At 44.8% G+C, this 15,541-nt stretch overlaps 2 non-coding genes across 2 annotated transcripts; both read left to right on the forward strand.

The window, feature by feature from the left end:
- Nucleotides 1-1,037: 1,037 nt before the first annotated feature.
- On the forward strand, nt 1,038-1,110 carry TRNAF-GAA (transfer RNA phenylalanine (anticodon GAA)). Its single transcript has one exon. It is a non-coding gene; the product is annotated as a tRNA-Phe (tRNA).
- A 6,977-nt stretch (nt 1,111-8,087) lies between these two features.
- Nucleotides 8,088-8,170, forward strand: TRNAL-CAG (transfer RNA leucine (anticodon CAG)). Its single transcript has one exon. It is a non-coding gene; the product is annotated as a tRNA-Leu (tRNA).
- The last annotated feature ends 7,371 nt before the right edge of the window (nt 8,171-15,541 follow it).

Raw genomic sequence — 15,541 nt, forward strand, 5'->3', positions numbered from 1 at the left:
GTACATGCGGATTGTACATGCGGATTGTATATGTGGATTGTACATGCGGATTGTACATGCGGATTGTACATGCGGATTGTACATGCGGATTGTATATGTGGATTGTACATGCGGATTGTACATGTGGATTGTACATGCGGATTGTACATGCGGATTGTACATGCGTTTTCCTGCCAGGGACATGCGGATGTGAAGCGTTCTTCACTTGCATTTCCGCATGCGGGTTGACAAGCGCTTTCCAAGCGATTTTAGCATCCCTTGGAAAGTGCTTGTCAACTTGGTCACACTATATAAATCCATGCAACCGGCATGGATTTATATACTGTGACCAAAACAATGGTAAAAAATAAAAAAAATATATATATACTTACCCTCTGATGGCCCCCGGTGTCTTGCTTCCCTCCGTTCTCCCTTGCCGGCAGCGGTAGACTAAAGGACCTGCCGACTTCAGCGTCGCGTGACCCGTCACATGACTATGACGTCAGCGCAGGTCCTTCAGTCCATCGCGAACTGCCAGCATGCGAGGAGGAGCGCAGCGCGGGCCGCCAGAAGGTAAGTATATATTTATTTTTTATTTTATTCTTTTTTTTTACAGTTTTCTATGGTACCCAGGTCCGGAGGAGAGTCTCCTCTCCTCTACACCCGGGTACCATCCGCACATTAGAAAGCATGGAATGCGCATCTACATATACAGTGATGCGTAATCCATGCAATCTAATGCAAGTCAATGGCGGCGAAAACGCAGCGCTTCCGCAAAATAATTGGTAGTGCTGCTTTTTTTCCGCAATGATAATCCGCAGTGGAAACTTCTGCAGCATGTGCACAGCACATGCGGATTATCATTGGGGAACATGGCAGACCTTCTACCAAGCGTTTGTTAAGCATTTCTGCAGCGTTTTTGCCGCTGCGGAAATGCTTAAAAAACGCATCGTGGGCACACAGCCTTAGAACTGCCGGTGATATAAAAATATAATTTTCTTTTATTGAAACTTTTCTAGACCTCGGTTTACATTGTTGAAGTTTACAGCTCATCACCAGCTGAAATAGCTCAGTTGGGAGAGCGTTAGACTGAAGATCTAAAGGTCCCTGGTTCGATCCCGGGTTTCGGCAAGAGGAAAAGCATCTTTTGAAGAATATTTTTACATATTCTTCTGCATATAAATAAATAAATTTTGAAGCAATGAAAAAAACATTTTTTAATTTCTTTACTAATTTGAATAGCATAAAAATAAAGTTCAAGACTGTGTTCACATGATGCGTTCCCAATGCATTTTTTTTTTTGCAAAATTAAAAAATATAGTAAAAACGCATCAGTTTACTGCATTGTCATTTTTGTTTGGGAATGTATTGGGTGAACAAGTTCTTAGGGTGAATCCAGTGGTGTTTTTCCAAAATATAGGACCCTCAAAGTCACTTCAAAACTGACTAGGTCTGTGAAAAATAGAACTTGGAAATTTTCTTAAATTTTCTTAAAAAAAAAATTAAATCTTGCTGCTAAATTTTAACTTTTCTAACATCCCAACGAAATAAAAGGAGGTTTGGGAAATGATGCTGACATAAAGTAGACAAATACAGTGGGTAAAAAAGTATTTAGTCAGCCACCAATTGTGCAAGTTCTCCCACTTAAAAAGATGAGAGAGGCCTGTAATTGCCATCATAGGTAGACCTCAACTATGAGAGACAAAATGGGAAATCAAATCCTGAAAATCACATTGTCTGATATGGAAAGAATTTTTTTTTCACATTTTGGTGGAAAATAAGTATTTGGTCAATTACAAAAGTTCTTCTCAATACTTTGTTATATATCATTTGTTTACAATGACAGAGGTCAAACATTTTCTGTAAGTCTTCACAAGGTTGGCACACACTGTTGCTGGTATGTTGGCCCATTCTTCCATGCAGATCTCCTCTAGAACAGTGATGTTTTGGGGCTGTCGCTGGGCAACACGGACTTTCAACTCCCCCCAAAGGTTTTCTATAGGGTTTAGATCTGGAGACTAGCTAGACCACTCCAGGACCTTGAAATGCTTCTTACAAAGCCACTTCATTACCTTGGCGGTGTGCTTGGGATCATTGTCATGCTGAAAGACCCAGCCCCATTTCATCTTCAATCTTCAAGAATTTTTTCCTCGTTACGCCGTTTACCGATCGGATTAATTCTTTTTTTATATTGATAGATCGGGTGATTCTGGACGCAGCGATACCAAATATGTGTATGTGTTTTTTTATTATTATTTTATTTTGAATGGGGTGAAAGGGGGGTGATTTAAACTTTTATATATTTTTTATTTTTTTAGTATTTTTAAAAACATTTTTTTTTACTTTTTGCATGTGACGCGCCCCCTGGGCCATATTCTTTAGGGGAATACCCGGAGCCGGATCAGATGGGGGTTGTAGTCTCCGAGTGGCTGTGACCCGGTCCGTGCCCAGGGTGTCAAGCTCAGTGTGTGGCAGTCCTACAGATGTTATTAAAGTTCTTTTATGTCGACTACGCCACCCGTTGATGTGCGGTCAATACGGCCGCCGCTGCAGCAGGGTCCGCTGAGGCTGGTGGTGTTTGTGCAGCTCTGGTATTATAACCCCCAACGGGAGGGGTATAGCCTCAGGGGGTCAGGTGCAGAGGATGGTGGTTGTGGAGGTGCAGTGAGGATGGTAATGAGAGACAGAGTCGGGTTCTGCAGTTCAGGGTTTTTACTTACTGCTGTTGTTCCGGTCACTCCGGCCTTGAGTGACCACCCGAGCCGTGCTGCGTCCACCAGGTCCTGGACTCGGCCAACCCCCAAGTAGTTCTGGAGTGTGGTTCTGAGCTCCCTTTCTGTCCTGTCCTCGTCTCTGGCCGTCCCCACCAGGGATCCACCTAAGTCCGGCTCCCTCGGGTCTCTTGGTGGTAAACCCTTGTCTCTGGGTTCCCTGACCCTATTCTTGGTTTGCCTTCCGGGTGGATTTAGTGGGTGGTCGTGGCAGATGCTGCCCACGACCTCCGGTCTCTGGTTAAGGTGTGCTGTAGCCTCCACCAGCTTGGGATCCGGTACCCTGTTGCCAACTCTTCACCCTTTGATTTAGTTTGGGCTCTTAGAGTTCCTTCTTTCTCCCCCTCTGGGTCCTTCGTTCTCCTCTCTCTCTCTCTGGGCCTGGGGCTGCTCTGCTCTTCTGCTCTCTTCTTCTGCAAAAGACAGGCTGTTGTCTGTCTGACCAAACCTCTACAAAGACCCTGATCTAAGATGGTTCCCACCTTATATACTCCCTCTATGTGTGAGCTCAGGTGACCAGCACCCAATGAGCTCCTAACATTACCCAGACTGCTCCCCCTATCTGCCCCTACACTACTGGGATGTTCCACCCCCCTCCCACTCCAGCCAGGAACAGACACTGTCGTACCTGCACATTTCTCTAGTGGGAGTACCATCGGTCTGTTCCTCGGAAATGGGATGTATGTAGTGCATGCAGCTAACTGAGCTCAGTTCCACACTCCATCCTTACCCGGGAGTGGAATATCACACCTCTGGCTTGAGGTGCAATACCCCTGTAGCAGCCGAATCCTCAGGGTGCTACATTCCCCCCTGGTAAACCACAGCACGTCCTCGGGCTGTAAGACAACAAAAACATACCAAACATACAATTATTTTTCATAAACATCAACATATAAAACATCACATATATTATCAGCAATAAAAACTTTTTCATATAAAACATTCTTGTTTCTGGTTCCTCCGGTCACGGTGCAACGTGTGACCGGGTAAAGTGCGACAGTCTTTTTCTTGAAAACAAAACTCGGCTTTCCTATAAAACCAGTAGGGGGGCACTTTAAGAAGCGCAACTATATACAAAAGGGAATATGGCCGCTCTCAGTCCTCGGCCAGGTATTAGGAAATAGGGACACACGGGTAACAGTTCACTTCGCTGGTCCCAACGGGGACTATAATAGCAGCAACAGTTTTTGGTACCCCGACGGGTAACTATATACAGTCTCTTCTCTACCGTACTCAACGACGGCGTCCTCCTGCTCTTTCTTGTTGGTTAGTTGCTGTTTCAGACCCGTCCGGGTCCTCTTGCTCCTCCTCACACCGCAGCTCCTCCTCCGTCAGGCGATGCACATGGAGGGCGTAGGGTCCTTTGGCACACTTGTGCCGGGTGAAGGTGACCTCGTCCCCTAAATACAGGTCACGACCTCTGTGTCCCTCCGGCAGATGGGACTCCACGTCTCTGCGCGTGACAAAGACGTCGCCGGGGGTGTGGTGGTCTCTGATGAAGCCCCATCCGTGCTGCATATTAAACTTTATCACAGTCCCGGTGGTATGGGGACCATGGGCTGCACGGGGATCCCTCCTGGTCCGGCTCTTCTGCTCCGCGCTCCTTATTTGGGCTTGCTGTTCCCGAACCCGCCTCTCTCTCCGCTCCCTCTCGAAGACCTCGAGCTGCTGCCGGCAGCACTCTGCACGCTCCGCTGCGGCCGCCCGAGTCTCCTGAGTGAACCCCATGAGATCTTCTCCGGTGGGGTCCCACTCAAACTGTGCCTCTTCCAGCGGGGGCGAGGTCCTCCTTACGGGCTTCGGAGCCGGGATCAGGGGCTCACACATGGGCCTAGCTCTCTGGAGTTCCAGCTGGATGTACTCCTCAGGCCATATGAAGGGCTGCCCATCCGGGCACGTGTGCTGGGCAAATAGATTTTCGCCCAGGTGCGGCACTCTAGTTGTTATGGGCGCAGTGGTGGTAGCGGCGCCCGGGTTGCCCAGGCCTTGCGACCAGGCTTGGGGCACCCTAAAGGCAAAGGGCACCGTAAGAACGGCGGCGCCCTGGGTTATTCGGCCCTGCGACCAGGCCGGTGGCTCCTCGGAGGTAGGGGGCGCTGTTGGTATTGCGGCGCCCGGGGGTACTAGGCCTTGCGACCAGGCTGATGGTGTTTCCTGCTTGGCCGCGCTCGGGGTCGAGGCGCGTGACGTCATAGGGGTCGCGGCCGCGGCTTCCGGTTGAGGCCTAGTCTGCGGCGGTGACGTTGCAGCGACGGGCACGGCAGGGGGAACTTCGGGCTCTGCGACGGGGAGCTGGGGCAGGCACGCGGTTTCCCGGCTCGGGGTATAGACGTCCCCTTTACCTGCCTCCGTCCGTTCAGCTCCCTTCTCTGCGCCGTCTCCGGCCTTGAGTCCTCCTGCGCCATCCTCAGAGGCGGTCTGTCTCCTCGTCTCGGGTGGCGTGCTCCGCTGACGGGTTTCGGTCTGCTGGGCCATCTCTCGGCTCCACTCCGCCAACGTCTCCCGTTGCACCCGGACCATCCTCCGTGCGAGGCCCTCCAGCGCAGTCTGTGCACACTCCCGATCTCGGGGGAGCTGTGCTAGAATCTCCAGCAGGCCTTCTGGAGTGGCGACCGGCAACAGGCTCCTGACCACTGGGTCGGTGCTGCCTGGAGTGGCGGCCCGCATCAGGCTCCTGACCACTGGGTCGGTGCTGCCTGGCTCTCCCTCCATCTTCGGGTGTGCTTTCTCCAGACTCTTCTCCAGACGTCTTGTCTCCGGGTGCGCTCTCTCCAGACTGCTCCAGGCGGCACCCATCTTCGTTCTTTTGTTCTCAGTCCTCCCACTTCGAGGGCGGTCCCGGGGCAACTTGGTGATTGTCAGCTCCAGGGGCAGTTCTTTCACGCTGATGGACACCTCTAGCATCACAGTCTCTGTTGGTGGGGGCGGTTTCCACTTTTGGCGCCATTTTCGGTCCTGGCCCACGATGGGAGGCGGCCTCTTGCCATCCTCTGGCACGCCCATAATGGCGTCCGCTCTGCCAAGGCGGGAAACCTTTGGAAATGGCGGGAATCGTCTCCCAGTGGCGGGAAACTCTGCAGATGGCGGGAAAAAGCTGTTAATGGCGGACAACCGGCGGGAAACGACTTGTGATGGGGCCCGTTGGCGGGGACCCTCCGGAACCGGTGGGAGACTTCTTTTTGAGGTAATCTTGTACTTTTCTTCAGGCACGCAGTACCCGGTTGTTGCGGGCACGTAATCCTGCCGACTACGCCAAAGTTGACGCGCCCCCTGGGCCATATTCTTTAGGGGAATACCCGGAGCCGGATCAGATGGGGGTTGTAGTCTCCGAGTGGCTGTGACCCGGTCCGTGCCCAGGGTGTCAAGCTCAGTGTGTGGCAGTCCTACAGATGTTATTAAAGTTCTTTTATGTCGACTACGCCACCCGTTGATGTGCGGTCAATACGGCCGCCGCTGCAGCAGGGTCCGCTGAGGCTGGTGGTGTTTGTGCAGCTCTGGCATTATAACCCCCAACGGGAGGGGTATAGCCTCAGGGGGTCAGGTGCAGAGGATGGTGGTTGTGGAGGTGCAGTGAGGATGGTAATGAGAGACAGAGTCGGGTTCTGCAGTTCAGGGTTTTTACTTACTGCTGTTGTTCCGGTCACTCCGGCCTTGAGTGACCACCCGAGCCGTGCTGCGTCCACCAGGTCCTGGACTCGGCCAACCCCCAAGTAGTTCTGGAGTGTGGTTCTGAGCTCCCTTTCTGTCCTGTCCTCGTCTCTGGCCGTCCCCACCAGAGATCCACCTAAGTCCGGCTCCCTCGGGTCTCTTGGTGGTAAACCCTTGTCTCTGGGTTCCCTGACCCTATTCTTGGTTTGCCTTCCGGGTGGATTTAGTGGGTGGTCGTGGCAGATGCTGCCCACGACCTCCGGTCTCTGGTTAAGGTGTGCTGTAGCCTCCACCAGCTTGGGATCCGGTACCCTGTTGCCAACTCTTCACCCTTTGATTTAGTTTGGGCTCTTAGAGTTCCTTCTTTCTCCCCCTCTGGGTCCTTCGTTCTCCTCTCTCTCTCTCTGGGCCTGGGGCTGCTCTGCTCTTCTGCTCTCTTCTTCTGCAAAAGACAGGCTGTTGTCTGTCTGACCAAACCTCTACAAAGACCCTGATCTAAGATGGTTCCCACCTTATATACTCCCTCTATGTGTGAGCTCAGGTGACCAGCACCCAATGAGCTCCTAACATTACCCAGACTGCTCCCCCTATCTGCCCCTACACTACTGGGATGTTCCACCCCCCTCCCACTCCAGCCAGGAACAGACACTGTCGTACCTGCACATTTCTCTAGTGGGAGTACCATCGGTCTGTTCCTCGGAAATGGGATGTATGTAGTGCATGCAGCTAACTGAGCTCAGTTCCACACTCCATCCTTACCCGGGAGTGGAATATCACACCTCTGGCTTGAGGTGCAATACCCCTGTAGCAGCCGAATCCTCAGGGTGCTACACATGCTTCTATAGTCTCCATAGGATACCAGAAGCAGCAACTGTCCGATCGTCTCTGCTACATAGAGGTGATGAACAGATCACCTCTATGTAGCAGAAATGCTCCTGTGCTTATGAGCACCAACCACTAGGTGGCGCTCATAGCGATCAGTACATGACAACCTCTGGGGTCTGCTGCAGACCCAGGATTGTCATGCCCACCCATCAGTGACCTGCGATCACGTGAAGGAGTCACCGATGGGCGGGGTAAGTAACGCACTTCCTGCGCGGCGCTGTTAAATGCCGCTGCCAGAGTTTGACAGCGGCATTTAACATTTTAACAGCTGTGGTGGATCGCGATTCCACCCGCGGCTGTTGCGGGCACATGTCAGCTGTAAAAATCAGCTGACATGTGCCTGGTTCAGTGTGGGCTCACCACCGGAGCCCGCGCTGAACGGGGGGTGACAGTCTGGTGCATACTATTATGCCCCAGGCTGTAAAGGGGTTAAGGATATAAGCATTCAAAGTTTGAAAATGACAAATTTCTCAAACTTTTCAGCAAACTTTAGATATTTTCACAAACAAAGCTAAAAACATATTGACTTAAATTTACCGCTAACATAAAGGACAATATGTCACAAATAAACGCTTTCAAAATTATTAAGATATGTTGTAGTGTTCCAGAATTATTAACACAAAGAGTGACACTTGTCAGATTGAAAAAAATGAGCTTGGTCGTTAATCTCAAAAGTGGCTCTGTCACTAAGGGGTTAAAGATCAATAATAAAAATAAATTATGCTACATTTCAATTCATGATAAACACTGATCATCTTTTTGCTGACTGGTTTGGAAACAGTTAATTCACAGCATTCAGCAGCAGTCAGGATGGCCGAGCGGTCTAAGGCGCTGCGTTCAGGTCGCAGTCTCCTCTGGAGGCGTGGGTTCGAATCCCACTTCTGACATCAGTTCTTTTCCTTCCTGACATTGTACAGCTTCTCTCCTGTTATTGATTAGTACATGTTAGAACACATAATAACACTGAAATCTTATATAGAATTTATATGGTAACGCAGCATTGAGCCACGGACTTTCAGCTCTTCTCCCTAAGCTTCTTTTAACTAATTTCAGCCTACAATGATTTCTTAAAGGGACATCTAAGGAATCGAGAATTAAACAAACATTTATTTGTGAGACAACACCTTTAACCCAATCCCTGCCATTGATATGGTATATCGTAATGAGGATATGATGAAGCCTAATCCTATCTATACTGTAATCCGACCCCATATCGTATCGACAATCAGTGATGACCTGTCTGATCACATTCCTTACTTTACAGCGCAGTTATGTGAGCACTAACACCTGTATATACGGGAATATAGATATACAGAGCTTTACTACATTACTGCAAACAAAATAAACCAATCCCTGTGTGGTATTAAAAGAATAAAGGAATATCAGCTAAAAAACATTTCCACTGATTTATGAAATGTGAAAAAAGTCCAGGTAATGTGAGCAATCAGCCCCCACTAAGCCCCAGTGGCCTAATGGATAAGGCACTAGCCTCCTAAGCCAGGGATTGTGGGTTTGAGTCCTATCTGGGGTGCTTCATAAGCTTTTTCTCCAACATTTTTTTTCTTCCTACATTTCTTTATTGTCTCCATTATGTTAAGGGTAATGTTTGCACTAAGAGCAACTTTCTTGAATTTTACCAGTGATTGTCCTTTATCTACTATAAATTCAGGTATTGCTGATTGTATTATCGACTCTTCTACAAAGAGTTAATATCTTGGTAGAAAATGTATGGCGGGAAGGTCCAGCGGTTTGGAGCTACGTTCACACATCATGTTTTTTTCAACGTTTTTTGATGCATTTCTTTATTCAAATTTTCAGTTGCGTTTTACAGTACCAGCAAAGTCTATGAGATTCCAGAAATCTCATGCTCATATCATGTTTTTTTAATCAGGATTTTGTGCCTTGGTTGGGTTTTTTGCAAAATATAGCATGTCACTTCTTTCAGTGTTTTTTTCAGCAATTTTTCACCCATTGGAAATAATGGGTGATGAAAAAAATGCTGAAAAAACGCACCAAAAACGCAGGTGTCAGGGTTTTCAGTGTTTTTTAAGCATTTTTTGTGTCAAAACCAGAATGAGACTTTTTTTCACTGAACTTTATGTACATGCAGAAAAGAGACAAAAGGACAGTTAAAAAACGCACCAAAAAACAAGCAAAAAAGCAAGAAAATCCCGAACAAACCTCCTGGCAAGAGATCAGGTTTTGCTGCAGAATAAAAAGGCAGCAAAAACGCAATGTGTGAATATACCCTCAAAGGGTTTGTCCACTACTGGAAAATCCCTTTTCAATGTTCTCGGTGTACAGAATAAAAGAAGTAAAAACTGTAAATCCCAAACAAGCACAACTTCTTCTCTCCGAGCGCCGTGTTACCTGGGGATCTGGTTACTTTGCTTGTCAAGTGAACGCTGCAGCCCATCAGCAGATCAGATAGATTATCTTTGCTTTCCCATCTGCAGATTACTATGGATCTTCTCCAGAACTGGGAAAAATCCAAAATGATTCCAGCCAAAATAATCTAGTTTATTGGTTTCATCACAGATTCCAATTCAGGCCTCAATCTTCCCCTTTGCAACAAAAGAAATAATTCTGATGGGTGAAGATTTCATCCTGTTTCCATTCGCACCCAGAGTAAGACATGTGAGTGAGACATTGGCCCCATTAGTGCTGACATTTTGCTTGTCATAAATTTACACATTGGAAAATCACTGGAAGGAATAGCAAAAGCAGATTTATTGCCAAACAGCATCTTAATGTTACCTGGATCCCTGCAAATAATTACACTGAAATCTGGAATATTGCTCTTAAAGGGAACCTCTCATCAGGTTTTACACCCCAAACTAATGACATTTTTATAAAGTCCCTGTAATGCTGATCACAGAAATACCATTATTTTGAAAATCTAGGTTTACATTTTAGAGAAATGTACTGTTTAATTATTATGCAAATGAGCAACAAGTGCAGTGGGCGGGGCCTGCACTTACACTGCTGCCTCTCTTCAGAGACAGTGGACAGTGAAGCTGGACCACTGAGCAACAGTCCAGGTCTTTTTCTCCTTGGCCCAGGTAAGACGCTTCTGGCGTTGTCTATTGGTTATGAGTGTCTTGACACAAGGAATGCGACACTTGTAGCCCATGTCCTGGATACGTCTGTGTGTGGTGGCTCTTGAAGCAATGACTACAGCAGCAGTCCACTCCTTGTGAATCTCCCCCAAATTTTTGAATGGCCTTTTCTAAACAATCATTTCAAGTCTGCGGTTATCCCGGTTGTTTGTGCACCTTTTTCTACCACACTTTTTCCTTACACTCAACTTTCCATTAATATGCTTGAATACAGCCCTCTGTGAACAGCCGGCTTCTTTAGCAATGACCTTTTGCGGCTTACCCTCCTTGTGGGGTGTGTCAATGACTGCCTTCTGGACATCTGTCAAGTCAGCAATCTTCCCCATGATTGTGGAGCCTACTGAAATAGACTAAGGGACTTTTTTTTAAAACACCTAGGAAGCCTTTGCTGGTATTATTTGTTAATTATTCTAATTTGCTGAGATAATGACTTTTGTGTTTTCATTGGCTGTAAGCCATAATCATCAACATTAACAGAAATAAACACTTGAAATAGATCACTCTGTTTGCAATGACTCTATATAATATACGAGTTTCACTTTTTGTATTAAAGAACTGAAATAAATTAACTTTTTGATGATATTCTAATTTTGTGAGAAGCACCTGTACATACTGTAATAGGTCAATTAGGTATTGACCATCGCTGGCTTTTGGCGCACTGAAATGGTTGCTAGTGGTATACTGGGATTGGGCAGAGTGTCAGATTTCAAAACTGTAAAAAAATCTGTTGAGGGATGAAGACATCAGCGAATTCTGTATCATAGCTGGCTGCTGCTTGTTTGTTGGTTTTATAGAATTTAAAGTGAATCAGTCAGCAGTTTTTTTTTATCTTAGAGTAACATGATGTAATAATAATATTCTTTCTTTATATAACGCCAACATATTCCAGAGTACTTTACAATTCAGAGGTTCATATACAACAGTTATAAGCAACAGTTAAAGATAATACAATAATTAACCACTTCGCGCCAGAGCCTGTTTTTGCCTTCGTGACCGGGCCAATTTTTTCAATTCTGACCACTGTCACTTTATGAAGTAATTACTCTGAAACGCTTCAATGGATTCCCCTCATTCTGAGACTGTTTTTTCGTGACATATTGTACTTCATGATAGTCGTAAAATTTCTTTGATATCACTTGCGTTTATTTGTGAAAAAATCAGAAATTTGGCAAAAATTTTGAAAATTTTGCAATTTTCAAACTTTGAATTTTCATGCCCTTAAATCAGAGAGATATGTCACACAAAATAGTTAATAAATAACATTTCCCACATGTCTACTTTACATCAGCACAATTTTGGAACCAAAATTTTTTTCGTTAGGAAGCTATAAGGGTTAAAAGTTGACCAGCAATTTCTCATTTTTCCAACAAAATTTACAAAAACATTTTTTTAGGGACCACATCATATTTGAAGTCACTTTGAGGGGTCTTTATGACAGAAAATACCCAAAAGTGAACCATTATAAAAACTGCACCCCTCAAGGTGCTCAAAACCACATTCAAGAACTTTATTAACCCTTCAGGTGCTTCACAGGAATTTTTGGAATGTGGAAGAAAAAAATTAACATTTAACTTTTTTCACAAAAATGTTACTTTAGACCCAATTTTTTTTATTTTTGCAGGGGTAACAGGAAAAAATGGACCCCAAATTTTTTTGTGCAATTTCTTATGAGCACGTTGATACCCCATATGTGAGGGAAAACCACTGTTTGGGCGCACGGCAGGGTTCAGAAGGGAAGGAGCGCCATTAGACTTTTTGAATGTAAAATTTGTTTGAATAATTAGCAGACGCCATGTTGCGTTTGGAGAGCTCCTGATGTGCCTAAACAGTGGAAACCCCCCACAAGTGAGACTATTTTGGAAACTAGACCCCTTAGGGAACTTATCTAGATGTGTGGTGAGCACCTTGAACCTCAAGGTGCTTCACAGAAGTTTATAATATTGAGCTGTAAAAATAAAATTTTCACATTTTTACCACAAAAATGTTTTTCATCCCCTAATTTTGCATTATCATAAGGGTAATAGGATAAATTGCACCATGAAGTTTGTTGTGCAATTTCTCCTGAACACGCCGATACCCCATATGTGGAGGCAAACCACTGTTTGGGCGCACGGCAGGGTTTGGAAGGGAATGAGCACCATTTGACTTTTTGAATGTAAAATTTGCTTGAATAATTAGCGGACGCCATGCTGCATTTGGGGAGCCCCTGATGTGCCTAAACAGTGGAAACCCCCCACAAGTGACACCATTTTGGAAACTAGACCCCTTGGGGAACTTATCTAGATGTGTGGTGAGCACATTGGGAGATATAATAAACAAATCAGTAGCAGGTGAAGAATTGGTTTTATTTATTTTTTACGTCGTTCCTTGTGCGGTATAAGTGATGAGATTACTTTATTCTTCGGGTCGGTGTGATTACAGCGATACCAGATTTATATCGGGTTTTTATGACTGACAGCTGTCACACACTAAAACACACCATTTTTAAACGTCGGCGCTGCACAGAGCCCAGGCAGCGCCAACGTTTATATACAGTGGGCGGTCGGGAAGCAGTTAAAGCAACAATAATGATGACCCTGCTCGTAAGAGCTTACAATCTACAATGATGTAGTGTAAGAGCCCCTGATTCCAGTAATGTATCACTTACTGTGCAGATTGTTGCAATTTCAATAACATCAGTGTTTTATCAGCAGGAGATTATCACTATATGACATGTAGTTCTCCTACTTTGCATAACCAGACCCAAACCACTGACTGGCAGCTTTCTGCCTATGCAGTGTACACAGAAAGCAGCCAATTAGTGGTGAGGGTGGTGTTATACAGAGCTCTGCATTAGAGAACTGCTAGATCTGCAGTAGATAAAACAGGGATTTTATCAAAACTACAGCAAGCAGCCCAGCAAGTGAAACGTTGCAGAATCATGATCTCTGTCCCTACATTATGCTGCTTTCAGATAACAGAAAATACCTGGTGACAGATTCACTTTAAAATTAGCTGCAGGCCAAGTTCCAGCCCCATCCTGAATTGAGCCCTAATGGTTTCTTCAGTGGGAGGGAGGACATTGGCGTCTAAATGATGTAAAAATCATGTGTGCCAGCTTAGATGATCATCCTGTTTCCAGAAAGCATGTACATGTGCAGAGTATCATTTAGCAGTTGTGATTTATGGCTGTTTTTAAAACCATTAAAGATGACCTATCACCGGGTCAAAAGTTTCCAGTTTTCGCCCCTTGTTTTATTCCCGCTGCTCCCCTCATTATTCCTTTTTTTTTAACCTGTCATACAATTCCAGAGATCTGGGATCTTTATGTTAGTGAAAAATTTTCTGTTCTTTGCCAAAGGGGTGTGGCTCACAGGATTCTCTGTGGGCGTATCTTTAGGCTGCTATGCATTATTACCCTGTGAGCAACGCCCCCTTGGTAAAAGACATAAAAAAATTATCGCTAAATAAAAATGCCCATATCTCAGGTACTGGATGGGGAATTTCAAAGAGCAAAAAGTGGTAAACTCAGGGGAACAATGGGAATAAAATAGGGGCAAAAACTGGTCAGTTCTGACCTTGGGACGGGTCCTCTTGAAGGTGTTTCTCTGTACAGTAAAGTGCAGTATTTGGTCTGTTCTAAATACAATAAAAAGGTCTTGTAACAAATTGTGGGTATTTATATCCTGACTTCTCCACTCTTGTATAATGGTCAATATGCTGCTAGAACTTTTCAATTTTTCCACTAGGAAAATTAATTTTTAGAACTGCGGTGATATAACAATATAATTTTCTTTTATTGAAACTTTTTTAGACCTCAGTTTACACTGTTGAAGTTTGCAGCTCATCACCAGCAGAAATAGCTCAGTTGGGAGAGCGTTAGATTGAAGATCTAAAGGTCATTGGTTCGATCGCGGGGTTCGGCATATGGAGAGGTATTTTTTTAAAGAATGCTTTTACATTTTCCTCTGCGTTTATTTTTTCCAGGACTCCACAATTCACAGATCATAAAGACACTTAATATCATAATCTTAAAAATGGCAATCATGGTTTACAAAGTGGACAATATGACAACTGCAACATTTCATTACTAATTGTTATTTCCAAATCAAAACTAAACTAATAAAAAATCCAGAAATGTATATGACTCTTTCTAATGAAAGGCTAAAATGCCTATTTTAATTTTTTACTGATACGTAGATGTCTAGTTTTGTTGGAGTTTTTTTATTAGTATTTTGTGTTATAAGGAATATGTATTGCAGCAAAGAAAAAAATATTTTTTTAATTTCTTTACTAATTTGAATGGCATAAAAATAAAGTTCAAGACTGTGTTCACATGATGCGTTTCCAATGCATTTTTTGCTGTAAACGTAAAAAATATTGTAAAAGCACATCAGTTTTACTGCGGTGTCATTTTTGTTTGGGAATGCATTGTGTGAACAAGTTCTTAGGGTGAATCCAGTGGTGTTTTTCCAAAATATAGGCCCCTCAAAGTCACTTCAAAACTGACTAGGTCTGTAAAAAATAGAACTTGGAAATTTTCTTAAATTTTCTTAAAAAGAAAATTAAATCTTGCTGCTAAATTTTAACCTTTCTAACATCCTAACGAAATAAAAGGAGGTTTGGGAAATGATGCTGACATAAAGTAGACAAATAGGAAATGTTATTTATTAACTTGTTTGGTTGTCTGACTAGTTGGTTTTAGGATATAAGCAGTTAAAGTTAAAAAATTGGTAACATTTAAAAATTTTCAGCAAACTTTAGATACTTTCACAAGAAAAACTAAAAACATATTGACCTCAATTTGCTGTTAATATAAGGCTGTGTGCCCACGTAGCGTTTTTCAAGCGTTTATGCTGCGGAATTTCCGCAGCGGAAACGCTTGTGAAACGCTAGGTAATCCGCACCCCATGGTCCCCAAGGGGATTCCGCATGTTCTATGCACATGCTGCGGATTTTTCCGCAGCGTTTATGCTGCGTACAAAAATCCACAGCATGTCATTTAATTTTGCGGAAGCGCAGCGGAACTCCCGCCATTGACTTGCATTGAGACGCACAGAAACCGCGACTGTACATTTTTACAGCGGCTTCTATGCATCTCTATGTGCGGATGGTACCCAGTTCTGGAGGAGAGGAGACTCTCTTCCAGACCTGGGTACC

The sequence above is a fragment of the Phyllobates terribilis genome, unplaced genomic scaffold (assembly GCF_046119375.1).
Source record: "Phyllobates terribilis strain yellow unplaced genomic scaffold, ASM4611937v1 Scaffold_65__1_contigs__length_7625178, whole genome shotgun sequence".
NCBI classification, from domain to species: Eukaryota; Metazoa; Chordata; class Amphibia; order Anura; family Dendrobatidae; genus Phyllobates; species Phyllobates terribilis.